The following is a 27682-nucleotide window of genomic DNA, read 5'->3' on the forward strand; positions in this document are numbered from 1 at the left end:
CTTGCCAAAGGCAAGGCAGAAAGCTCAGGAATGGGGATAAAAACATATCTTTTTGCTCAGTCAGAGTTTGCAGAGTGGCCAGCTGGTTTTTTTTGTGTTTTCTTTTTATTAGTTACTTTTGGTATAGCATAAAATTTAAGGAAATTATTATAATTCACAGGATGCTGCCAGGTCCAGACCCTGCCAATATCTGAAGACAGATTGCTGAGGTGAGACTGCACTCATTCCAGCAGAGCTGGGATTCCTATATCTCTTTTTTCCCTCTCAATGTGTTTTTTACAGTGAGCATTCAATTGTGAAATATGTTCATCTGATTCGTGTGATGAAGTGTAATCTTCTGTACTTTTATGGATTTCTCCTGCACCATAAAACGGGGTATTTTACAGGAGAAAGTTAAACTACTTTGCTGGTATATCAGCTCAAACCAGTTTGACCACTGACCGCATAGTATTGTGTAAAGAAAGTGCATGCATAAGGTTTGGTGTCATCCTGGGGGCACGCCGAGGAAGATTCGAGAAGACTCTAGCAGGAGAAGAGGGCATGCGCTGAAGAAGACACGCCTGTTCATTAATATGTATTAGAAGACACGCCTATTCATGAATATGTATTAGCGAACAGGATCACGCTGAGGAAGAGTCGAGAAGATTCTAGGAGAAGAGGGCATGCGCCGAAGAAGACACGCCTATTCATGAATATGTATTAGCAGACAGGATATAAACCAGGAACAGGAACTGTACCGCGTGCGTCTTGGTGGAGCAGAGACTCCTGGCGCACCCAGCGCTGTTTGCTTGCCTCTATTCGCTTAATAAATTGTAAATTTGAATTGGAATCCTGTTTGGGACTAAATCATTTATAACACAGTGATCCTGATTCATCCACTACAGAAGCCCTGGGTGTCTCTTAGAGACCTGTCACATTTCAAAGACAAGCTGCTGCTTGATGATAAATGACAGCGTGGCACAGGGAATAGGGGACATGCTCATAGCAACAACCTCTTCTTCACCTTCATAGCCAGTGCACTGTGTGCTAGGACATGAGGCAAAGGAGCTGTGGAATTGACTTACTACAGACCTGCTCGTTATATTCCCTTCAGTCCCTATGATAATCATGTTTGTAATACACGAGCAGGCTATGCACTAGGAAAAAAACCCACCGTCTCTCTCCTATCACTGCCAGGCCACAGCCACCACCTGCAATTAACACTAAAGGTGCTCTTTTACCTTCTGTGTGAATTTAGTTCTGCGTAAGTGGTTTTCAGATATCCTTGACTTGCCACATATCAGTCTGTTCCTACTCACTACTGCATTATCTCTTTTTCCAAACCTCTTTTTGAATCCTTCCTTAGCATTGTGCATTCAATGGTAGTACTGAGAATAGAACAGATTTCCACACCGAGACTTAACTTAATCTCCAAATGTCAACCAGACTGCTTGCCATTGCTCCAAAACTCCAAAACTCAGAATGTCCAAATCTAGCCATTGCTCCAAACTTAGACAACTTTAAGCACTTTTTCCAAGACAGCATAGAAATCCTGGTCTTGCCTTGTTTAAGAGCCCTGCCTGACAGGCCCTGAATTCCAAGGCTGAACTCTCAAGAAAAACCAAAAGGAAAGTGAACAACCAAAGCCTCTGAGAATTTGTCCAGCTTGGGGTTTCAGCGGGGTACTTCTCCTCTGTTGATAGGGATGTCTCTAACTGTCCTCTGTCGCCTCCTTTCACCTCAGATTGACATGAGGATAAGTAGTGGTCAAATCCCTTCCCCACCCTGAAATGGTGAGTAAGACCAGCCACAGCTGCTGGATGCTCACAAACAAGGGACCTGGCTTGCACAAGGCAAAAAGGCAGAAGACTCAAATGGAAGGTGCCTGTGGGAGAAAGTGATCTCCCCTGGGCATATCTTTCCCTTTGAGAAGGACATCAAGTTCTTCAGGGTTTTTTGAATTTCAAGGGGTGGTGTTTCTGTCATCTGAGACAAGGAGTTACTCTTTCAGGTCCTCCACATCTGATCTGTTCTCTCACGGGACACAAATAATGCTGGGCCCCACCATGCCATGGCAGGTGAGTAGCATTAGCCTGCCTACATGTGACTTACCAGTTATAGGGCACTTTCACTTCCTAAGCCAAACAAAGCAAAGCAACACACTTAGTATGCTGTCTCTGTAAAAAGAGTGCTACCCTAGGCATACAAAGGCATTGTGACATTCTGTTTAGCTATGGGATGGGTTAAGAGACCCAGACAAGCACTGGACAGGGAGCCATGAACTGGGAAGCCTGCAGGAATCATACTAATCACAATACCAATTCATTACTGTCTTCCTGTGGGATGAGAGTTGCCTCTAACACAGAGGAGTACCCAACGAAGCCTGGACATTATGTCCCTCCACAAGGAAAAGGATCAAGGATGGGTTTAAGCAGGGCTGGGCATACCTGGACCCATTAAAGGACAACAAGAACACTGTAGTCTGTAGATGTTCCCCTGGCAATTCCAAGGAGAGCTAACTGTATGTCTAACTAAGCCAGGACAGGGCATGGCAGGAATTGCAGCTCTGACAGATGGGACACAGCTCTCAGTAGAGGCACAGCTATCAGGAGGTCTCAGATGGGAAAATACTAGCTGCTTGACAGAAAGAACACATAAGAAGAGCAAAAACACCCTACCTGGACAGGTGTAGAAGTTTAGAAAAGGAGTAACCTCTCCAAGATGAGTAACAGGCTTCCATTGACTCTATGGATCTTGGTTTTGTGTGTTATGTCAGCTGAGCCCCTTATACAGGCACAGAGCAAAGCACCTCCAGGCTAGGGTTGTTCATCCTGGAAAAGAGAAGGCTTTGGGGAGACTTCAGTGCAGCTTTCCGGTACTTAAAGGGGGCTTATAAGAAAGATGGGAACAGACTTTTTAGCAGGGCCTGTTGTGATAGGACAAGGGGTAATGGTTTTAAACTAAAAGAGGGTAGATTTAGACTAGATATAAGAAAGGAATTTTTCATAATAAGTGTGGTGAAAGACTGGAAGAGGTTGCCCAGAGAGATGGTAGATGTCCCATCCCTGGAAACATTCAAGGTCAGGTTGGACAGGGCTCTGAGCAGCCTGAGCTGGTTGAAGATGTCCCTGCTCATTGCAGGGGGGTTGGACTAGATGATCTTTAAAGGTCCCTACCAACCCAAACTATTCTATGATTCTAAGCTTCCTCTGGAAAAGAAACACCTCTTCTGAAGCTCCTGTGCACCTCCAGTTGTGTGCACCGACAGCACTCATCTAGTAGACAAAGTGTGTGGGCCTAAAGAAGCAGTTCCCATGACTTCTACACTTGCTTACCTGCAAAAGGAGGAAATGGTTGTCTGCAATCTGCCCAGAAAAGTCTTGTGAACCTTTGTTTACATAATGTAGAATCAAATATTAAAGCAGGTAGTACAAATTATATTGCAAACATCAGGCTGTTTGACAACTGGAACTCATAAGCTACAGTCACAAGGGCTGAAAATGCATATTTAATAAAAAGATACTGCTATTAAACATTAGTTCCTCCCTGTAACGTTACATCTGATTGCTCATATGTTTCATTTCCTGAAGTCAACCTAAGATGACTTCATTCCAGACACTCGTTTTCTCTGCTGCCACTTCTTTTCCAGAAAATCTTTCCCATTCCCAAAAAGCTGGATGTATGTTGCAGGACCTTCTTCTTGGGCAACTGTTTCTTCCCAGTTCCAGATTCACATGGTCTGGCATTTCACCAGGACCCCACTTTCCCACATACCAATGCGCAGTGGGCAGAACTGAGTTTATTGACAAGGCAGTGATTCCCCTACCTAATTCCCACACAGTTTCCCTGACTTGTAAAATAGGTGTTATACTGCTCCAGTCTTGGAAGTGCCTTAAGGGCTGCTGCTGAGATGCTTTGCTTGAAAGGCACAAACAGCAGTCACTGTTGAACTATTGCTATGCTCAGATGCTCCTACACCAAGAAGGTAAAGATTGTCTCGTGGAGGTGTGCCAGATAGGTCCTGAGTTCACGTTCAGCTTTCAAGCACCCTAAACTCACCCTTACACCTTATATCATGAAACCTATGGAAGCCCCCTCCTTGCAACTGCATCTTGAGACCTGAGTGTGGAGATCCCCTTCTCCTTGAGTGCCTCACAGGATGAGAAGACAAAAAGAAGCATTTTGTAAGTTTTGGGGAGGAGCTGAATGAAAAGGACTAAAGGACAAGCATGAGCAGACCTAATCTCCAATCTTCAGGTGTGACAAAAAAAAGATGCCACAGAGTCAGAGGAATTACTTAAGTCATGGTTGCATTAATAGAAATATGGGCAGCCAGCCCTGTCCAGTTGTCCCCAGAGAGAAAGTTTACCTTGGTCTTATGTCGTTGACAGCTATTTTGCAGGACATCTAGATGAAAGAGATTTTCATTGAAGAAGTCTCCTTTACTGCTAGAAGCAAATGTGAGTTCTCTACATCACTGTAGTCCAGCTGAGGAGATGCATTCTCTGAAGATGATGTTACTGGGACCTTGCAGAGAAAAGCAAGTGGGAGGATCAGCTGGCAGGTGTGGCTACTGGCTACCAGCAGCTAGTAATAATGGTTAACAGAAGCAGTAGGTCTGTTCTTCACTGTGAACCAAAGCTCTGGTGATGCCCCTCAGGCCAGCAGCCTAACTGGTGAGAGCTGGTAGAGTTCCATCACTTGACATCTTACCAGGCCAGCAGTTTATGAGTGGGATATTGATGAAAGAGGCTGCATGGGAGCAGTGACCTTACCTTGACTTAAGCCAGCAAGCTGCTCAAGAACTTTGTAGGGGCACTGCAATTCAGTCTGTTGAACTGGCTACCAACCCTGACTCTAACACAAATTTCCAGGATGACCTTGACAAGTCACTTAATTTCTGCATGCCTCATGGTTCAAATATTGCTTACTTGAGCTTGGATTGTAAAGTATTTGCTATAGCATTTCTAGGTCTGAGACAGTCTTTGCTGGGACAGTAATAATACAATTCATATCTCAGCCTGGCTAAGAACTCTGAGCTTGAATGTTGCAACCTGCAAGTTGTAGGATACATCCAAACTGCCTGCACTTTGCAGCATGGCTCAGAGCCTCAATTTCCTGATTGTCCAAAGTGTGAGCACCACTGCTTCCCTCTATGGCATACACCTCTTTCAACTGCTTGGCCCTCGAATTTAAGCAGCACATAAATGAGTTCTGCCATCTGTCTGGGTGAAACTGGTAAAGTTCCAAAAAGCAATTGAAAAGCACAAGTGTGCTGTACTGAACACAGGAAAACCCAGCTCCTGTTTTCAGCAAAAATTGTCATATTTCACCATTTACTGAAGCATACATGCAAGTCAATATTAGTCTGGAACTATGACCTGGAATTAATAATACCAGTCAAAAAAATAACAAAAGGAGAAGGAAAACCCTACAGCTTTACTTTTTACTGATTTTTTTTTTTCCCTTCTGCGGTGGGTCAATCAGTAATTGATAAGTGTCCTCCTGTCTTTATCTCCACCCACAGATTTTTCATCTTACTTTCTTCCCCTGTCTTATTGAGGAGAAAGGGTGAGAGAGTGTCTTGGTGGGCATCTGGCAGCCAGCCAAAGGCTAACTCTCTACACTCCCCAACTGATTTTTTCACAAAACCATTAACATTTGATTGATTTCCCAATCTATCTATAAATGGCCAAGATTTATTCACAATCAATTACAATCAATTACTTAAGAGGCAACATTAGTACAAAATAATGATGCTTCTGCTGAACTTATTCCTTCAAACTTTATGCTCTTTGAAATGCATATTAACTGTGGGAAAGGGGAATGTAACTAAGTTCAACTAAAAAAGCTAACAGTATTCCTATACATTATACAAGATTTAATTAGTTCCCTTCCACCCCAGTCAGTTCAAGGGCAGGAATTCTCTTAAATACACATTTAAACTTATGGTGGCCTGTATGTGGGCCTCTATCTGTACCTAAGACATTCCTACTGCAGTCATGCAAAAGAATACAAAAATGGAGATGAAAACCAAATTGAAATCAATGGCATTATCAGATTTGCATCTTCTGTAAGTAAGCTTATCTATGTGGGATTCCTTGCAAGTTTCGCTGCACTAAGTCACAAAGAAAGAATGTGCTTATTTGCAGCAACGCCATTACTCTGTTAGTCATTAGAGAGGATGCTTGTTGTTCTTCTGTGTTCCTTTGGTCCAAACACAGGGATAATATTTCACAAGCAGCTTTTTTGCTGAGTTACTTCTCAAAACTCCTAATGCCAGCAGATGAGAGAATTATCCCATGCTTGGAGCTCCACACATACTTACTTGGTTGCAAGTATGTAGAACAGGTAACAAAAAAAGACAGTCCAAAGATGTCTTCTGGTTTGGTACTGTAGTACACACTTCCATTTTATGTAGTATGGGGAGCATGCATCCTCTCCAAGACAATCTCAAGACCAGCAACAGGTGGATCCTTGGAGGCCAAATAAACTCTCAACATTGAAGCAGGTCATGTTCCAGCTTTTCAAGTTGTTCACATTATAGATTAGGATTAGAGCCTGAGTTAGGCTGAGAAGAAATTTCAAGGGAAGTAGATTCATAGGAAATGCTTATAGGTTAAAGCAAGAAACATTTGCCTTCACAAAAACAGTAGATGAAATGACAAGTATATCCACCTGCTAGATTTGTAGGATCATTTCTGTACGACTGGTGAGAACCAACAGATTTGGTGTCTAATATCAGATGTTATATATTACCTAGGATGATGGCTCAGCTTGGACTATGATCTTGTTCGCAATAGGTATTCCTGGCTGACCAACAGATCGGAAGTAGCATGGACACAGAAAGAGGAACTTGCTTTGCACCTTAAGCACCTTATTGTCCTTATGACCATCTGGCCACTAGGAGGTGTACCACTCAGGCTACTGGACTAAAGAAAAAAGAAAATTCACCTGCCTCTGTCCAACAGAGTATGCCTGACATGTAGTGATTCTAACACCTATCTGTGGTGCTAGGAACCCAACTAAGTGTAACTGGAAATGGAAAAATCTGTTAGACTGTGGAAGTCATGTAGAACAGGTATACTTTATTTTGTTTTGATTAATTAAAATGTATTTTAGGGGCCCTTTCAAGAACATTGTTTCAAAATTACAACAATGAAGTTATTGGAAAACTGGAGGCTCAGAGAAAATGTTTGTGGAGATCCAAATGATTCTTCTAGGGCTCAGAGAAGTAGATAAGGTGGTTTGGAGGCAGATGAGTTATAAATTAGCCTTGAGTAAAAATTCATCCCAGTCATGATTTAAGATCACTATAGCAACACAATCACACTTGGTAAGTATGTGACATTATAAAATTATAGCAGACTTTGCAAAAAAAAAAAAATCTGGTTTCTTCCTTTGTTTTTTTTCATAGATTTAAATCTGTATTATGGAAGTGGCAGCAGTTGTTCAGGATCAAGATCTGATTTTGTTCTGTGGCTAAGGAGATGCCATGAGAGTCATGTGCTAGTTAAATTCTCATCAGGTGTCTCCTGTAATATGGAACCACCATGTTTTCTAAGGGAAATACTTTAATTTTTACATGGCAGAGACAGATGATACAGTAAGATCAGGATGAAAGGAGTAATGCAAGGAGACTGCATTGAATCAATTGTCCAGTGGGAGGGAAGACTGAGAAGTAAGGTGTGCTAAGGCAAACCCTTCCCCACAGACTTTCAGTCATTTGTGTTGAAGGGGAAGGTATACATTTTGCACAAGTGCAGAAATCCAGCACCTTTGTTCTGGATTCTGCACAGTTCAACTGGATACAGAGCTGAGGAGCCAGACAGAATCGCACCCTTAAACTATGATATGAACCACCCAATACCTCAGTTACAAATTAAATTTCTCATCTCATTACTTCCCCATGCTTTAAGCACATATGAGTTCCTGGAGAAAGGATTGCAAACCAGTTCAGCCACACACATCTTTTGACAGCAGCAAAGTGCCATAGGCCTCAGTGGCAACACTGGTGGGAAGATCCCCTGATCATGACAGAAGAAAAGAAGATCTATCTTACTCTCAATAGGACTTCTTAGTGAGCGGGAGCTGTTGCCATTTGTACATGTCCCTTCACTACACAGTTAATGCAGCAGGTGGTAATTTGTGGCTGTAAATACCATTCACAAGTTGTCGCAAATGAGTAATTTAGACCACTTAAAGAGTCACCACCAAAGACATCAGAAAGCAAATTATTTTTTAAAAGTGCACCTTGACAGAGTTCGATGGCAAGGTCCACTCTATTACTTATTCAACATGAAAATGGTATACAAAGAGAAACTAAATTACAATTAGATTGGAATGATTTACTCGAATTGGGTTAATGTGGCTTATATGTATATTGAGGATGTAACTTTAGGATGGTAACAATCTAATACAAAATAAGAGCAATTAAGTTTGCTAACACTATTGAGATAAATCACAGTATCGAATCATATGAAACTTAGCAGCATATTCAGCCTAAAACTTACTAAGATTAGACACACAAAGAGATGTAGAGAAAAGAGATAGATATGTACAAAGATACTTATTAAACAACCCTCTCGAATTCAGTTGAATACTCACATCGAATGCTTTGCGTTGCTCAATGTGTGAACAGCCGAGCCTCTGAGTTGATCATGAACTTGAGGGTTCACAGGCTCTAAGAGGCAACCCACTCAGAGGGAGGTGCTGGTCACAGCCCACTGTATTCCAGGAGAGCTCAAAGGGTCTCACTTGGGACCACTATTTATAGGACTGGGCGATGATTGACTTTAGGCATCAGTAAATTTCCATCCTTGCCACAAATCATTTGTTGGTAATTGCTAGAATTCTTGAAATCTCAGTGACACTGGTACTGATACAGCTGATGGTTAGATCATGGTTAGATAAGATATGTTCCAAGGCTGTCTGGGGGTGATGAGTTACTCCCATAACTGAATTCCTGGAACAGTCAGTACCATTCCCCACCTTAGCAAGAGTACTTGGTACAGTCAAGGGGCTCTTAATTGCCAAACTCTCTGCTGCAAGGCCAAGGTTTATCAAGCAGGGAGGCAGGGGAAGAAATGCACCACCACACAAGTGCAGCAGTCATCAGTGGTTCCCTTCCCATCTGTACAGAAGTAACAATCCATCTGCAACCTGGATGGAATTGCCCTGTACTCAGCCTGAATATCACTGACTGGATCCACCAGCTGGCAAGTGTCTGATGATCTTTAAATTATATTGGTCGGCTCCACTTTTTAACTGGAAGGCCTTTGCTTAAGCAGTGAATTTAATTACTCTCAAAATCAAGGCACTTCAAGGTGTACATAGTCAGTCTTCCTCCATACTCCTTTTTCCTGAGTATACTCACTGTAACTTGCCTCTTAACATGAGCATTAAAGGTGTGAGTTTACTGTGGCCCTGCTACATAGGTGCACAGTGTTGCAGAGTGTATCTGCACCTGTGTAGTTATAAGAGACACTGATTTAGCATCCAAATCAAATTTAGCACTGCCTTGATTTCTCTCTTCCATGCTGAAAGGGCTCTTCCACTTCCCTAAACACTCACAGCTTAGGGAATCCCTTGGGATCTCTTGGGATCAGATGAGATCATCCCTTGGGAACCTCTGTTTTGCTATTGTTCTCCTCTGTGTTTTTGCAAGGGATAATGGGTAGAAACAAAGAGGAAAGTAGGGATTGCTTACTAAGATTTTCCCAAGACTGATAATTATGTAACTTCACTTTTTATGTGACAGTCTGATCTTTCCACAGACTGACACCTTTACAGCACAGATCTCTATCCACAAGTCTTCCACCACCAGCATCTTCCTCACAGCCTCACTTGGAGACAGCTGGTCTGCAGCACTCAACTGCAGGGAGACAGAGAGCAGCATTTGCTTGGAAAAGCCTCCACCCCTTTCACCAACAGCCAGCTGATTACTTTCCAGCTTGCCTTGCTGCAAGTAAGACCCTGGAGAGCAGCAGGGATCACTAGATGCTCTCTACCATATATGTCAGGATACAGAAAAGATGAATGCAAGCTGTCTGGGTATCAAGCATTGATTTATTTATCTCCCATCACAGTACAAAAGCAGTGCTGTTCTACCCAAAATTACACCCTAAGCTGTAGAAAGAGCATTTGTATCTGAAGATGAGCAGGGCATGGGGTGGAAAAGGTTTTTACAAAAGAGCAATTGCTGTACTGAAGGATGGGGGGCCTGGACAAACTCTGTCTCTCCACCTGAACCAGTAGAGCTAAATTACCTTTTTGCATTTTGAACACACCATCTACAATCTACACCATATTCCAGCTGCCTGCAGTGATGTGTATGAACAGGCAGAGATTCTTTCTGCTTGCATTATATTTTTCTAGCACTCAGTCCTATCCCTGAAGATCAGAGGAAACACACCACTGCTGCATTTTCTCATACTACACATAAATACAGGAAGATACAAGTACTTACACTGCTACGGTGGGTAATGATCTAACTCATGCCAAACCTGCCCCTCTTTCTTTCGAGAGTCCACACAGGAAGTGGCAGAAGCAGACCCTCTGGTTCTAGAGCCCTCACACCTTACCACAGCAGCTCAGGAAGAAGAAAAGCAGGACAAACATAGGCACTGCCTACAGTGAACCACCTAAGAAGTTAAGTCCAGGGTGAGCTGGAATCAGCAGCTATGTCACCCAGAGTGCCCAGAGCAGGCCTCATTGTCCTCTGTGGAACTGGGGAAGTGCACTAGAGAAACTAGGCCAGTAATAATGAGCAAAAGAGCAAAACCATTTTCTAAAATGGTTACTATAAAAAATCTACATGAAGAAAAGCCACGTTTTGACCAAAATACATGCAGTCACAGAAGTGTTTGTTTAGATCTAGCGATTTTTCTCCTTGAGACCTAGTAAGACCCAGAGGATTTTCAAGTATTTGGTTGCAAACAAAACACTAGAAATAAAAACATTTCTCTGTTAAATCTAAAGGCCTGTCTAATATAAGCTGCTTTAAATATTTAAATATCATCTTAAAGTAGATAGCACAGCTCTGCCACTTAAAGTGAGACATGCTTAACCATTACATGTTAGGAACATTGAGAACTTTTAACAGGATATTGAATAAAGACCTCAGCTGCTATCAACAGTACAAATCCGTGGACATCAACAGGCAAGCTGGCCCAAATAATCATCTTGATTGTGAAGTGTCTACTGCCTCTAGCTCCTTGTTGTGTTCTTATGCTGAGAAGCATAAGAACTCCTGTCCTACCAAATGAAACAATAAATTAAAAGATTTACTGAGTAGAAAAGATCTCAAAAGTGTCCCTCTTCTTGCCTAGGCATTTTCGCTCATTATTAGTAGGCTGTACTCAAGCAAGCCAGATCACTTTGCACTGTTCCCTTAAGTTTGACTAATGTCAAAACCACTTAAGTGGTGACAGCTGGTTTGTACAGTCAGATACTCAGAAATGACCATCATAAACCATTTAATTTCACACCAGGATATTTTGTCCAACACAAATAATTTCTGTATGTTTCTGTAGCCAAAACATATATTATTTACCATGGAAACTCCCTTCTTTCTCTGCACATGTGCTGAAAGATTCATGTTGTATTAAGAAACATATTGAAAATGTTCTCCCTAATGTCTGGCCACTGTGGAGAGCAGTTGTCAGGAAAAATGTGAAAAATTCAGTAGGCTGCTGCTTCTGCTGATGTCCTTTTCATTATCCATTTCGAGATATAGAAAACACAGGAACTGTGTTGTACATGGGCAACTATTTTCAGGCATCTTGCATAGCTCCAACAGCAACAGTCCAGAGTCCTAGAGATGACACAGAAACTGAAGCAGTACAGCTGGGCTTCCAGGCACCACTTCACGGTGGTCAGCTTGATATGCTACAACTCTCCTATAGTCATGTATACAGGTAGGACACTTCCTGTATGGGGAATCGAACACCCAATTTTCCCACCAAGATCCAAGTGTTCATGAAAGACAGAGAGAGGAGATTGGAAGACTGGGATGACTCCTGTCAGCATAATTGAACAAGATTATCTCCGCATATCTGAACAAGATCGGCAAGAATATAATCCATAAATGTCTGTTTGTTCCACATTGATTTGTGTATAGTGAATGATTGCTGCATATGTATTTTAAGTAGTTCAGGATATTACTTTTTCTGAGTACCAAATACCTCACTATCAAGAAACCTCTGATTTTTAGCAAGAACGTTGTTGTGTGCATGCCTGTCTGTCTCCATTGAGCTGTATCTCTCTTTCTGCTCACAAAGACAAACAATAAAAAAGACAAAGGAGTAACATTACAGCAGGGGAGGAGAAATGTTTTGAAAATGAAGCTTTTGTTTCATTTCATCTCGTTGTTTGTAAATAGCTGTCTGACTGAGCATTGGTGTCAGCCACCCCCCAGATGGACCTCAGTGAAGAGTAGATGTGAAAAGAACATGGCCAAATGGACTCCATGCTGATGAGACAGGATAAGAATATGCAAGCAGTGAGCACACATGGGTTTTAGAGTACCAGCAGAATGAAATGTGGGCAGAGAGGTAAAAGAAGCCATTTTCTCAGTTCTAGAATGAAGACAGTTGTCTCCCAGACCAGCAGGACGAGGCTGGCAATGCACTTGTAGAATCCAATGTCAGGTCTGCACCAAAGTCTGTTCTTTCTGTGAATATCCCAAAAAGCTAGACACATTCAGGTGCTGCAATGACCCTGAATGGATATTTTGGCTGGGTCAGCTATGATACCTTTGTAAGGAATATCAGCAAGCCTCCTTCAGCAGAAAGAGAGTAAAAGGTACTTTTAACTATGCTTCTAGCAAAAGTCAGTGTCATCTCCTCTGTAACTGCCCTCTTGGCGTTCAGAACATCTGAGACTATGCTTCCTCAGGAACTGATTCTGGCTGACACATCCCTGGACCAGGACAAAACTGTGGATTGTGCTGATGCCTCCTCTGATTGGTGTTATCACATCCTTTGAACCTGCAAATGCTCTGGAGGAGCCAGTGATATGGGCATGACAAACGAATACCAGTAAGCTGTCACCTCCTTCCCCACATCTTAGCTCTGTGTGTGTTTCCATATATAGCACATATTTGAAAACAGTTCACTGTCTCTCTGCCACGATCAGAGACCTATACTGAACCTAACACTTTCCTCCAGACTGAGACCTGGTAGCTTTGGATACTCATCTTTCATTTGGCAGAGCTTGCATTCAATCTTTGCATGTCAGCAGCTCATTCCAGTGCTTCACAATGCACGGGCGTATCAACTGCAGCATGCAGATGGCAGCATGAGAGGCTGCCTGCTGGATTGTGTTGACAGCAGGCCCTACACAGAAGCAGGAAAGATTATGGTTATGCAAGTGTGGAGAAAGTCCTCTTCTCCCACCTGGAAAGGCCTGGACTATCTGGTCTGTTTCTTGCAGCAGGCACTCTACCCTTTTTCAGGCGCTTTCTGGTTAAGATGAAGAAACTGTAAAATGGCATCCTGTAACTCCACTGGTATTGGCTTGTGTGACTTGTCTAGTAGCTGCCCTCTGATGATCTCTGACTTGTCATGGAAAGAACAGAGTTCAGCAGCACATACAAATCCATGCATAGTGCTATTCAAAGACTGACTACAGATCACCTGGAAATTAATGTCACTGTGCAAAGAGAAGATTGGCAGATTAGAGAGACTCTGCAGAGAAAGATAGGGGGGACACTACTTTTTGTTGGGCAAGATTGTGTCAACAGAGGTTGATTAAAGTTGATGGCCCTTTCTGTCTCCAAGCCTGTCACAAATTTCAAGGTTTGAGAAAAGCTTTTTAGTCTATGGTTTAACACAAGTATTAACTAAAGGTTTGGTTTTGTCAAGGAATTATGTACCAGTATCTATGTCTTTGCCACTGCAATAATTTTTGCTAAGTGCTGAAAGAAGTAGGTTTTTTTTGTTGTTATTAAATGTGTGAATTTTGTGTCAAATTACTTTCTAGATTAATGACTCACGTGTCATTTTGGTGACACAAAGCTGATCCATTTTGAACTTCATCTGCCATTCCTATCATCACAGCTATAATTCTGTTAAATCAAGTAGCAGGCTGATCATTCTGCAAAGAACAGAAATTATGTGTCCTCATCTTTAGTAGAATAATGCTGGTTTTATTGTCACCTTCAAGCCATTATTAATATTGTTCCTACATGTGTGATGTACTGTTTGTTCCAAAGACTCTTGTTCCAAGATTCCAAATATGTATATAGCGGTTCACAAATATAAACTCATAGACAGAACAAGAGAGATCCTAAATGATTTTCTATACCTTTTTTTTTTCTTTGCAACAGGGAGAAATGGTCAAATATATTATTTCAATTCTTTTCATATTGCATTACTTTTGGTGCAATGTCAAGAATACCAATGACTCTTTATAGCATGACTAATGCTATTAAAGCTTCTTGCAATTAACTTTGTCATTAGACAGAAGATACTTTCATCACCAGAAGCCAAGCCCCTGACGTCTGGAGAGAATATTAGGTAAGTACTGTTGGCCCACAGTGTCTGGGGGGGCATGAAGGGAGTCCACTGCTGTGGACAGTCTAACAGGGTTTAATATACAGTGGTGTACCAGAACTTTTCTGCTAAAACAGCCAGGCTGTAGCACTGGAAGAAATATGATGTTTGTGATCCTTCTGGTAAAAGTCTGGGCAGTATGCAGGAGCAGAAGCTGTCATTGAATGTTATCACAAGCAGCCTTGGGTGGAAAGTGGGCATTAGGCATAAATGAAGAAAAGGAGGGGGAAAATAGACTTTAGAACATCTCCTTTTGATGTTTTTGTGTTTCCTGTATATCATGATGTCCTAGCTAGATTCTGGGAGGAAATGTCAAGAGTAAGATCCTCCTCTAAATCCATGTTTTCCTAATAATTTCTCAAGCATTCCCTAAGAGACAAAATACGAGGTTTAGGTGAGCCTTTTCTTGAGTCAGAATAGCTGTTACATGTTGCTATTAACATCTCAGGAAACTCCAGATTAGATGTGAAATATTCTTGACATAATGTTGTTCAGTCAGGGAGGCATCTGGAAGGCAGTTGGAATCTACCTTGCAGGTAGGTTCTGACTGTTCACAGGACTGTAAAAAACAGGGTTTAGGTGTAATATGTCATCCACTCTGTTAACTGTACCTAAATCAAGGTGGTCTTCTACTGGGAGAACCTGGAGATGTCTCTGCTACTATGTGCCTTTGGAGAAGACTTTTCCATCTCAGGTGATATTTCCTCCCTTTGGGACAACAACTGCAACTTGTGAGTTTATTCCATGGGCTCTTGTGTTTGGCAGAGGCCTGGAGGTGTTGCCACAAGTGAATGAGTAAAACAGGTTTTGTCCCACCTTCATGCATCGAGGCCAGCAATCTTGAGTTGAGTCATTCCCACAGCAGTTAACAGAAGAGATCAAGCTGGTGGTTGGATTACAAAGTGCTGTTTGTTCTTTTGGAATTAAAAACTGCTTGGTTTTGTGTGAAATGGATTTTTTTCCCATTTATTGTGATCTAAGCCCCAAACTTGTTAAGCAGTGGCTAAAGCCTTGCAAGGGAAACAGACATTTTGCCATTTGCAAATGGCAAAAAAAAACTTTATATAAAAAAATGTCTACTGCCAGATCCTTTTACCCACTGAATTATTCTTGGAAAAAACGAAAACTATTTTTGTTGGGTTTGATTCACCATCCCTGACAAGAACTGAAACCCCTTTCAACCAATGGAGTCACACCAGGTTGAAAGCTGAATTACAGTTGAGAGTCACATACATAAAGTGAATGTGTACCTATGGATGCACCAACAAACACACAAGTGTACTGAAATATCCATGTGCAAACTCTTCTTTTCAGCTCACTACTCTGTGCACAGCCCATTCTCCCTAGCCACAAACTCTAACAAGATGTTTTAATATTCAGATGAAAAATTCATCTGATCTAGGAAAATTAGAGCAATTCACTGTAATTATTTGTCTTAGCTTCACAGTGCAGCTGATGCTGGTCATGTTCCAGCTCTAAATATAGCCGACTTTAAAAAGATACAGAGGAAAAGTGCATCATCTAGGATTTAGGCAGTGATCTTGGTTAATCAGTTCCCATAAAAATTTCACTTAGTGATAATATTTTAACAAACACAAATAACTCTTGCTACTCTCAGTAATGAAGTAGGTGGACAGTTACATTGGATTTGTGGTTTGTTTGTCCTGGGATGTTCAAGAGGATAACAAAAGATACCCAAGAAACTTTCTAAGAGAGTGCACAGTCTCTTCTCCTTGGCAGACTGCTTCCTAAGCAGCTTTTTGTACTTTGGATATTCACAGTGTAGATTTTTATTCAGCATAAACCAGCATTTCTCCAGAAAAGTTACAGTGATTTTGAGATCCCACACATCAGCCCATTGTAAACTCTTCCCTCCACGCTGGTGCATCTAAACAAGTCACAGTTAACACTGGGTTTGGGAAGCACTATTCCATGCCAGTGTCCTCATGCAATATTTCTGTCTTTGCAAATTGCCTTCAAGTATTTAATCTGAGGAAAGAATGTTGAATCCCATTTCCAAGGATCACGACACTTGGAGGAATGGAGAAATTTGTTATTTGTGCAGTTACCCACAAAAAACCCGCATGGAATAATTTAAGTAAGGAGAATGGAAAAATGTATCTACATTATTGTAGGTACTAGTAACAATGTTACTAGATTTACAGGCTATTGTACAAGAGTTGGTGACAAGACATATTTGCATCAGTCTCCACTTTTTATAAACAGCATGAAGTTTCTCTTTCACACCCAGCTATCAAGCTGTCAAGTTGCCTACACAGCAAAGGACACATAATACCCAAACACACAAAAAAATGGAGTCATTAGTTATTCAGTTATTAACCAGCTGTTATTAATGATCAATGAACATTCATTTATTTTTCTTGTATTCACAATACAAATGGCATAAGAAATGTAGGACCTGTCTACAGCAGAAGTTTTCAACTCCTTTGCTGCAATCCTACAAAAAACAAGTTGTAAATCAAAGTTTTAAATCTCACCAGATGAAAGTGCAGTCAGGTGCATTACTGTGTTTATAAGCTTGACATTCACCTTTTAAAACGTATACATTGCTTGTGAAAATTCATAAACATTTGCTCCAGCATCTTAACAAGAACAAACCCAGTAATTGAGACAACCACCTGCAGGACTGCATTGTTTTCCCGTCAGAGATATAGTTTAATCTGACCAAGCAGAGAAACGATTCCTATGATTTCCAGCAGAATGTTAAAGAATTCCCTTTAAAAATAATTGCAAAGTGAGCAGAAGGTAGGTGGATGGCAGAACCTTAGAAAGAGCATGTAATGTCCACAGGTATCAGGAAAAGTGACTTCAACCTTAATTACAAACAAAAATAGCAGACCGGTCAAGAGAAGAATTTCAAGGACACAATCAACAGTGAGTCTGGATTTCTACACTGTATAGTTTTTTTGATACATTCAAAGTTTGCCCTTGCAAAGCCAGCTGGCTAGCCTAAGGGAAAACTAAAAAGCATATGGAACTTCATCCTCCCACTGTTTTCTTGTTCTAGTGACCCATCAGTATATTCCAAAGCCGTATATTCATGCAAAGGTCTCAGGAGGAGCTGTAACTACAGTAGTTGCTGACTCAGGAATCAACACTTTCAAACTTACTACTTCATCTATCTGCAGGTGCCTACAGACTCGACTTTGGAAAGGCAGTACTATAAAACCTTGGATAGATGGAAATGCAAACCTGAGTCTGTTCTCCTGACCTCAGGTAAATACAGTTACCTGCTTGCACAGATGTACCAACCAAAGAGAGGACATGGTGTCCTCCTCAAGGCTAGCCTATGTGGATGGGTTTTGTCTGATGTCATTACTGACACTAAGGCTTCTCTGGGGCTACACAGTTCTTCCAGTTTTGATGAGAAAATACCACCCAGGATTTGCAGGCATCCCTTCAAAAATGCTTTCTTGAAAACTAGTATATTTCTTGCAAAAAACTGTCATTTTCATACATACATTACCCCTGAAATGTCTTCTTTGAACTTGGCCATTCACATGAGCACACTGATTGACAGCAAACAGAACATATCTCAAGGAAACTTCAGCCTCTTGGTCACCAACAGTCTGTGGATTACTTTTTTAATTACTGTCTCAGCTGGGCTAGAGACCAGCTGTACCCTAAAGAGAGCACTAGCCAGAGCTCCAGAAGGAGGAAATACCAAGTACCTTGGTTTCAGGCATAAAGAAGCATTTGAAGCCTGCAAAAGAGGCAGTCCTCAGCTACAGTAACCAAGGAACAGAGCAAGGACCTAACGTCCTGTGTGGCTGTAATGCCTATCATGCTCTGCTCTGCTGGCTGCCCTATCAAGCAAAACCTGGGATGCTCTACCATCTCCCAACATTTTATCAGGTTTCTAAATCCTCACATTTGAACTTGCTGATGAATACACCTCAAGTGTATTCTTTAGCTTTGACCTTCTCTCAGGCTGAGATGGAGGACAAGAACTAGACTTCAGCAGAAGTCAAGACTGACATTGTGAATAACACATTGACAAGAAAGGGAGACAGATTTGTTCCCTCAGTGTCTGCTCTCCCTCTCATCTACTCCCTGGGTTCTTCATCTATTACTAGTAGCCTTTGTATTTACATTTTATCTCTTGGAGGGAAGTAAAAAATACATAAGTTAAAACGTCCTTATCGGTTTGGCTGCTCATACACTACATACACTACATACTTGTTTTCATTTCTGTCTGATAAATATTGTATGTTTTTCTGACCTAGAAAGCAGTTTTCCAGAGTCCACTGTGGAAAATGCTAGTCCAGTTTTGCAGAATTGTGAAACATCTGGTATGGCTGTAACATGTTGGTAGTGTGGCCCATGTTATTCCAAATTTTTTCATGGTGTGCCAAATCAAAGTTGCAGTAAGCTGTGGGAACACTGGACCTTTCCCTACCAGGTCATAAAATGAGCCATCAGGAAGCTGAATGAATCTGTGTTTAACAAGAATCATGTGTTAAGGGGATAAGTAGTCTCACTGAATACATTTTCACATCGTGAGAAAAAGCAAGGATAACATTTTGTTGATTCTGTTAGCAACAGGCTTGATTTCCCTTGGATTCAGCCTTATCTCTACTCATCCTTTCTTCATGAATAGATCCCATTCCTCCCTGGCAGAAAGAATAAATATAATTAACTGTCTGCAATACATCTGAAGATATACCTCTTTTGTCTTGTCTGAGGCACTTAGCCTAATAGTTTCATGACCCCTGTGCATCACAAAGCCAGACAGCACACACAAGCAGCACTGTGGTTTCTCTTACCTTGTAAACCTCTGCATCAAATAAAAGCTAGGATGCAGCAACATCTAGTCACAGAGTAGGAGAAAAACTGAGAGTCTGCAATGCATTTAGGGACTGTGTCTGCTTGGTTTTCTGTGACAGTGTCCTTCTTAAACAAGAGTCAGAAAAAGAGGCATTGTTTCAGGCTTCTTGAAAGCCTGTCTAATTTTTCCAACAGCTCAAGCACACAAACATAGAAAATGTAATAAAGCACCCCAGGAGCCAGAAGACAGCAACCTTGTAACCTTTAAGAGAACTCCACACTGAGAAGGATTCTGTCTCCTCCCACCATGTTTTCTGTGCATCAGGTTCATATCATCCAGTTACCTGTGTCTATAATCAATCTCATTTTTATATCAGACAGTCATATTACAGATGATGTGTCACACTGCTTTGGCAAAGGATCAGTCCCTTGCTTTTAGCATCTCATTTTCTAGCTTATTTACAGCAGACCAGGCAATGGTTTTGTGAATGTCTAGCCCTACCAGCCCTCCACATAAGAGAAAGAGTGTCAGATGATACCCAGAATCACATAGATGCAATACCACTGAGAAGAGCAACATTGCTGGACATCAAAAAATGGAATATAGCAATCATCTCCAAAGGCTGCAGACTGCATATAAATTTGAAAGAAGGTTGTGGGTACTGAGGGTACTGAGGGTACTACATGGACATTGACAAAGCATCCAAAGACCCAGTTACATACTTCAGTGCCATGGCTAGCCACCAAAGCACTGCTATGGGCAACTGAAACTAATGAACCAGAGATGGAGTATGAATGAGTGTACATTTGTGCATGCAGCAGCTTTAGCTAACAAAACTTCAGATGTTCTTTCCCTTGAAATGACCTGGCTTAATTCAATCAAGGATATTATTAATGATATCAATTAATATATTTAAAAGGTAGAAATGTAAGAGCACATCCTTCCAAGACAAACTCCCCAGTCCACCCACTATCTTATCAGAGCTCATTATCTTAAAGGGAGATAGAGATTTACAAAGCCACCAAAAGCTTTGAGCCAGGCCAGCTCATATTTCTTTCTGTGACTTTCTACAGCTGGTCTCAGTCAGTCTGAGCCTCTGTTCCTCTGCTTGGAGAGCTGACTGGCTTACTCTAGAAAAGCACCAGAGGACAAACCAACATGTAGATGTCTGAAGAGTGGTAAAAAGTGCAGGGAGGCCTTTGTTCCTACTTGTGTACCACATACAGCCTGGCTCCTTCCTAACCATGTCAAATTCATTCACTGACACAGCAGCCCTGTGAAGTAAGGGCAGTACCATCCTATCTAGCATCCCTATCTGAACGAACCAAAACACAGGGTAACACATCATACTAAGCACTTAGGAATAAGACAGGAATTAATCCCAGGTCACCATTTAGCCTCCCTTTCCCCATGCCTCTCATGGACATTTCTCCCCAGTTAATGATCAAACATTGCATTGTGTTGTATAATACAGGGACTGTTACTGAAAGTCAGGAGCCAAGAGATGCCCTGCTAGGCTACTTTTGAGAGAGTTGCCATCTAATGGGGGCTCTGCATGATGGCACAACCCCATCCCCTGCACCACTCCATAGTTTCCCTTCTGCCAGCAGTTCTGTATCCCATGCATTTGTTGTCCCAAAAGCCACAGATAAATTTCTTCTCATGCTCTTTTATATGCCTTATGTGGTGCAGATGAACACAGCTGTGGGATGGTTGCCTAGGGTTTGAGAGAAAGCTCTTTTAACTCCCCTGGGGTCTGATTATTGTACCTTTGTACACAAGCCTTTGTACACAAGCCTTGTACCTTTGCTGTGTGCACTATGGCTTCTAAGTGAGAATGGGGTGCAGGATTAAAATTCAGAACATCTTCAGAACTCTTCAAAGCCTCCTTCCACATGTGGCAAGGAGCATAGTATTTCCCAGAGTCCATTTAACAGCTCCTGGTGCTGCCTTGGGTCCACCATTTCTCTCCTGTTGCTCTGCTTGTTGACATTCCCAACAAATTCTTCTCGGGATGCCACACGTGAAAGTCAGAATGCTCTGCCTTTACTCATGTCCCATTTACAACACAGTAATGTTGGTGCAGCTGGAGAGGGTGACTTCTTTTTTGTGCAGTAGGTGGAAGAGTTTTTCTGCTCCCATCTTTGCTGCTCTGCAAAGAGCAGCAGCAGATTCACAAAGTCTTCTGCTGTTTCCAGTGATCAACATACCAAGCAGATCTGAAAAGGCAGGGAGAACACATGTGAGAAAGGGTTTATTTTTAAGTACAAGTACTGCTTTCAAGCCCAACAATGTCTGCAGCTACACAAATCAATGCTGAATTGCAACGGCTTAAAGAGGAGGGAAAGGAATAGGGACCAAGATCATCACTATACTATATACTGCAGTCTCCTATACTGCAGTCTGTGAAGGGAAAAGTTTGTCTGATCAATCTACTAAACTGATTCTCCATCATATTGCCCTGCCTCTGTCACTTGTAACATACCTTTTTTTTCAGTGCTGCTGGAGTAGCCAAGATTGACAGGGTATGAAAGAAAGCCTGTGCCTCTTACTGTCTGAGCAGTAAGAGACAAGTTAGGAATAGCACATGCCACCTGATCCCAATTCCCCTTACACCCTTGATTTGCTGTGAGCTGTGACTTTGACCTTGGTTTCTATGGTTTCATCTGACAAATGACTTAATTTGTCCCTCTCTGGGAGTGGGGCTGAGATGTGGGAATATGACCCCTGGGAGGAAAGGTGATAGTTCAAACCCAGGCTTTAGAGTCAGCCCTGCATCCTCCTACTTTTTGTCCTTAAGTGACCCAGGAGGGTCACTGCCCTCAAACTGCACAGCCCCCAGCCTCTCAGCCAGGCTCCAGGCAAAGGAGAAAACATCTCCAGCACCAAGCATCAGACATTTTATCCTATTCTTCCAGAGCCTTAGGTAAATCCAAGACCACAAAAATTATTCTGCAGTAAAGATCATGCCCCAAACATCCTGCCCTATTTTACTGCCAATTTCCACTTAGGCACAGTTTCTGTTAATGCTGGTCTGCCGTGTACATAGATGCTTTCTCCCCACCCAATAAGCTCAGATACAACCTGGCCATCCTCCATTGTTAAACACGTAGTCAGGCTCTTTGCTCAGTCTGAGCCTGTTTATACTTGTTTCTGGCCAGTTTCAGTCATGACCTGAGTGCCCCCAGTCACCCAACAGCCCTGCACAGAAAAAGCCTAAAGGCATAGCCTTTGAGCGTAAATCATTGATCCCTGCCGAAATCATTTGCCAGCTGCTTCTTATCAGGCCCAAGCCTAAAGCTAAGAACAGGCACTAAGACAACCCCAATCTTATAAAGCTCTCTCCATGCCATAGGCATACTTCTTGTGTTTCTAATGTTTATTAGCTATCACCATGGCGCAACCTGTATCTTTAGCAGCCCAGACAAAGCTATGGTTACAGCCATCTCTCAAAGGGTCCTTCACACCTGCCCTAATTCTTTCCCCCAGCTTTAGACCCACACACAGTCTCAGACTTCATGCTTACATGTTAGTATGCTCCTGTGGAATCAAAGAAAAAGGGGAAAACAGATGTAAACCAGCAATGCCTAGAGCTTAGCTTAATTTGAATTCAGATGTAACAATGAGATTTTAGGCTGAAAAAGTTGATCCATGGATTTTTTCTGAATTCATCACATAATCTAACTTAAAAAAGTCAGGGAAAATTGCATTAACTATCCTGCAATAACTTGAAAGAGGTGGAGGACAGCTAAAAAAAAAGGGTGTTGTGAATCCAGTTGCTGAGACCAAGGAGAAAATACAAAAGATAGGTCTGGAAATTCAAATTAGTATAGGTCTGTGTTGAATTTTTGGACAAATCTTTTGCAACACAAAAGCCTTTTACAAATTTGAGTCAGATTGACTCAGTTGTCTGTATTTTAAGACAAATTTTTCCAAAGCATTTGTTTAAACTATAATTTGTATTTAGTCTTTAAAGGTACCTCTTTATTCCTAAAGAAATTCTTTTAAATACAGATCATGTGCAATATCTGGTTCAACCTGAATTTTTCTGTTCACGTTTTATTTGATTAAAAAGTACATTGTTTTTTTTGGAAATGTAAAACAACTTACCAGGACCTTCCCCCTGTGATAAATGATTGAGTCCCAAACAGGATTCCAATTTAAGTTTACAATTTATTAAGCGAATAGAGGCAAGCAAACAGCGCTGGGTGCACCGGGAGTCTCCGCTCCACCAAGATGCACGCGGTACAGGTCCTGTTCTTGGTTTATATCCTATCTGCCAATACATATTCATGAATAGGCGTATCTTCTTTGGCACATGCCCTCTTCTCCTTCTAGAGTCTTCTCAAATCTTCCTCAGCGTGCCCCCAGGATGACCCCAAACTTTATGCATGCACTTTACAAGTTTCTCTTTACACAATACTATGCGGTCAGTGGTCAAACTGGTTTGAGCTGATAAACCAGCAAAGTAGTTTACTTGAATCTCCTGTAAAATACCCCTTTTTATGGTGCAGGAGAAATCCATAAAAGTACAGAAGGTTACACTTCATCACACGAATCAGATGAACATATTTCACACCCCCATACCCACCCAGACATTCTGTTTCCATTTCTTCATCATTCTAGTCAGCTGGAGCTGAAATCCCTTTCAACTTTCCTCTGTGGAGATAAAAGATCACCTTGCCTCCTCCACCTACTTCTATTGACTGTTTTTTCCCCAGGAGGCAGAAAAACAGAAGGGCAGGCAGAAAAAGGGGTTTCCCCTCATCAATCCAACCTCAAAAGGCTTAGCTCTGCTGGCAACTAACTTAGTTCCAGCAAGGAATTAAGTGCTTCTAGCAACTGTGTAAATAACAGAGGAAGCTACAAGAGAAGAGTCACATCCTCTGCACTAGACTTGCAGGGATAATTCAGTACGACATGGATATTCCCTTTGTCAATGCCAGCAAGCAGAAAAAAGTGGCTCATTAATACAATCCATTGCAGGCAGAGCAACCCCCACCTCACTCCTCAAACCATGGGTCTTTAATGTTGATTCAGGCTGTACTTATGCTTTCATAAACCTGAAGAGGTAATGGGTTTGCGGAGTTAATAAGGAGAAGGATCTGCCTCCAAGCAGTGGGTAGTGGGTGTAACAATTTTTTTAAATGTAGAGAAAAGGGATTTAATACAAGATTAGCTGTAGAAACAAAGTCATGTGTTTGTCTTAGGGAAAGAAGTAGCTAAAGAAGGGCTAAGTATTTGTCTTTTTATATCTCTCTTCCTCCCTCAAGGCTTTTATCTTAGGTAAATGACCATGTGGTAGCTTGTGAATAGTGTTTATAAACCACAAATGTATAGAGCTAGGGCAGAAAGAAATGCCAAGAACAGTCTTCATGTCACTTAGAAAAAAGTATCACAGATGCAGGGCTCTGCTTCTGGTGATACACAGTATGACCAGCAGTTGCTTATGGAAACTCATGCAGCTCTTTACAGGGTTACCTCAAATGAGGTTATCTTACTAACATGTGGCAGCTGCTATAGGCATCAGAGAATCAAAGCAGGGCTTGAACTGACTGAACCCTCTCCATTTTCCCATCATTAGTCCACATTTCAGAGGAGAAGTTTGACATAAAGGCATACATTGTAAATTAATAACAGGGTGTGAAGCAGTAGAAAAATCTGATACAATAGGCTTCCTTCAGTGGAAAAATTCCTAACCTTTAAAAAGGGTGATTGTCTACCTTCAATGCAACTACAGGAATATGAAGTACCATTAGAGACCCTCCATGACTGAATTTCTTTTATCTCACAGCTGTTTTGGCACTATGGAACAAATAATGAGATTCTTTAGAAGGGCTTTCAGAGCACGTAGCATTAAAAAGGGTAAGAATTTGTTCTGGTGTCAATGGAGGACATGTTGAAAGAACATTGCATATAGCATATTATTTTATATATATTGAGTTGAGATTATCCAAAATAAAGCCTTCTTGAAAAGTTACCTTAATGTTTGGAAATGGTACTGGATTCTTTTCCAAGTGATTATGAAGAGAAATATGGCATTACATAAACCTGTATGAAACGCAGAGATTCAAAAATCCCTCCCACCAGAAAGTCAATTATTCTACACTGTTCTCATCTTCTATGAATAGCTAGTTCTTTTGCAGTGTTTTTTACCTATAAATCTCCAGTAACATCTACAAGGATGAGATGCATTGCTCAGCCAGGTGGCATTTCTCTTTGTCAGCTCACTCAGTGCAATAACTTCTGAGTGACATCTGCAGGAGTTTATTATATTGTCGTAAAGGGCAGTAAGCTCCTTATCATCTGCTCTACTGCTGACCAAGGCATCAGCAGAACCTCTCCCTGCTAAGAAGCAAATCCATCAAAACTTAAGCCATCAACAGAAGAAAGAGTACAAATGTCTGGGTGCTGAGAAGCATGGAGCCAAACGTCTCTTAGAGCTTAACTAGGTGCTATAGACAGCAGAGACACCTCCCCACAAAATACACTGCAAGAGTTTACATGTTCTCTGCACAAAGACCTATTTCTTTAGGCAATTCTCCCTGCTAATTACTTCCATCAATGATGTTAATACATAGGGACACAGATATAAAAAGAAGATAGTGTGATATCAGTTTCCCATTATATTTAGAGTTTCACTTGTCAGCTAGAGGAAGGAGAGGCAAATAAAAGGTCCAGCAAAGAAGACAAAGGGCATTGGTCATCAAGCAGAAAAGAACCAAGTATAATGAACACAGCACAACAAAATTAATGCAACTACACATCTATATGATGTGAAAATGCAAGCCATCCAAGTGGAAAACATCAGCAATTTAAATTCTCTTTAGCTACACTTGTTTCTATTTTTCTTTGTTAAATCAACCCAAGGTTTGGAGCTTCAACAAACAGGGTTTAATCAGCCTGTTTATCTGATGTAAGGAGTAGGTTGAAGTAATGATACCAGACTGGAAAGATGTCTCCAGTTGCCTAGCATTGTTGTGCCAAATATAGACACCATGTGTCACATTCCAGCCCAAGTGATCCCAAAGCATCTTCTTCTGTAAAGACCTTTTTCGTTTGGGAAAGCAAAAGATAAACACACAGCCAGCTGAGGGAGGGAGAAGTGCTGTCCACTGATTCTGGTGAATAACTATCTAAATTACACTTCTCCAGAAGATAACGTTTTTTGAGAAAAGGAGGTGTACATGTTGCTGGAAAGCTAAAAAAAATATAACCCATTTTTGTAAAGCATTTCTGGGTTGGTAAGAAAAAACTCATACATTTATTTTAAAAAGCCAGAAACAAAATGTCATTTGTTTTCCTTTTCTTCTCAAACAGAAAACAAAAAAAAAAGCAAAATGTTTGATAATAAACTCTCAGAAGATAAAAACATTTGCACTGAAATATTTACTAGCATAGAAAGTGAAATTTCCAGGCTTTTTAATTGACAATCTAGGGACAGATCTGGAAGGTGCAATGAAGAACATAGCAGCCAAGCAAGAGGCAGTAGGTTGTTTCTGAACACATAATGAAGCTTTCACCATATATATGAAAGATACTGGAGACCATCTGTCCCTCAATAACTGCTCCCTGATTTCCAAAAATCCCAGGTACTTCAGTGCTCCATTCTCACATTCCATCAGCCTGTACACAAACTCCAAAGAGTAGGATGCTTTTCAGATTCAAAATAGAGTATGATAAAAAGAAACACAGGATTCTTCTTTCTTTAGCAATTCACAGAAGTTGCCAGTTACTAACCCATAGAAGGTTTTTATATATGTCTTTGGTACTTTCCAGTGCACAAGACACTTTTTAAGGTACATTTTAAAAACTGACATCTCTGTCTTTCCTTGGACTGCATCTTACTGATGACAGCCAGCTACTGAGCACCATTGTGAGTGGGAATAATCTAGACTAACAGGAGAAGGTTTGGATAGGCTTGATAAAATATTTCCTTGTGAACACTTAGGAAGTTCACAGAGGTTTTCACTGTTGGTAGAACAAAGTTGAGATCAGCTCTCTAGTATCTTCTGGGGAGGAAGAAGGGAGAGAGAGAGAGGAAAAACCAAAACTGAGATCTTCTTTTAACTGAAAACATATGGGAAAACAAATAAAAAGTTTGTTTGTTTTAAATATGCTCATAAAACCCTCATTTGATGTTCAAATCCAAATTCAGAATCCTCCCAAGCTACTCCAAAACAGAGCTGATTCTCTATGTCAATCACAGCCTCACAAATGTCAATCACAGCCTCAAAAAACTTTCTAGGTTTTATAGCTGCCTCTTAACACAAACATCTCTCTGGCTTGTTACACTTGAAATTTAGGGTGAATTTTGTGCCTTTACCACAGATTTAAGTTTTGGTGCCCAGACAGCATA

Source organism: Phaethon aethereus (genome assembly GCF_964289735.1).
Source record: "Phaethon aethereus genome assembly, chromosome: Z".
Taxonomy (NCBI): Eukaryota; Metazoa; Chordata; class Aves; order Phaethontiformes; family Phaethontidae; genus Phaethon; species Phaethon aethereus.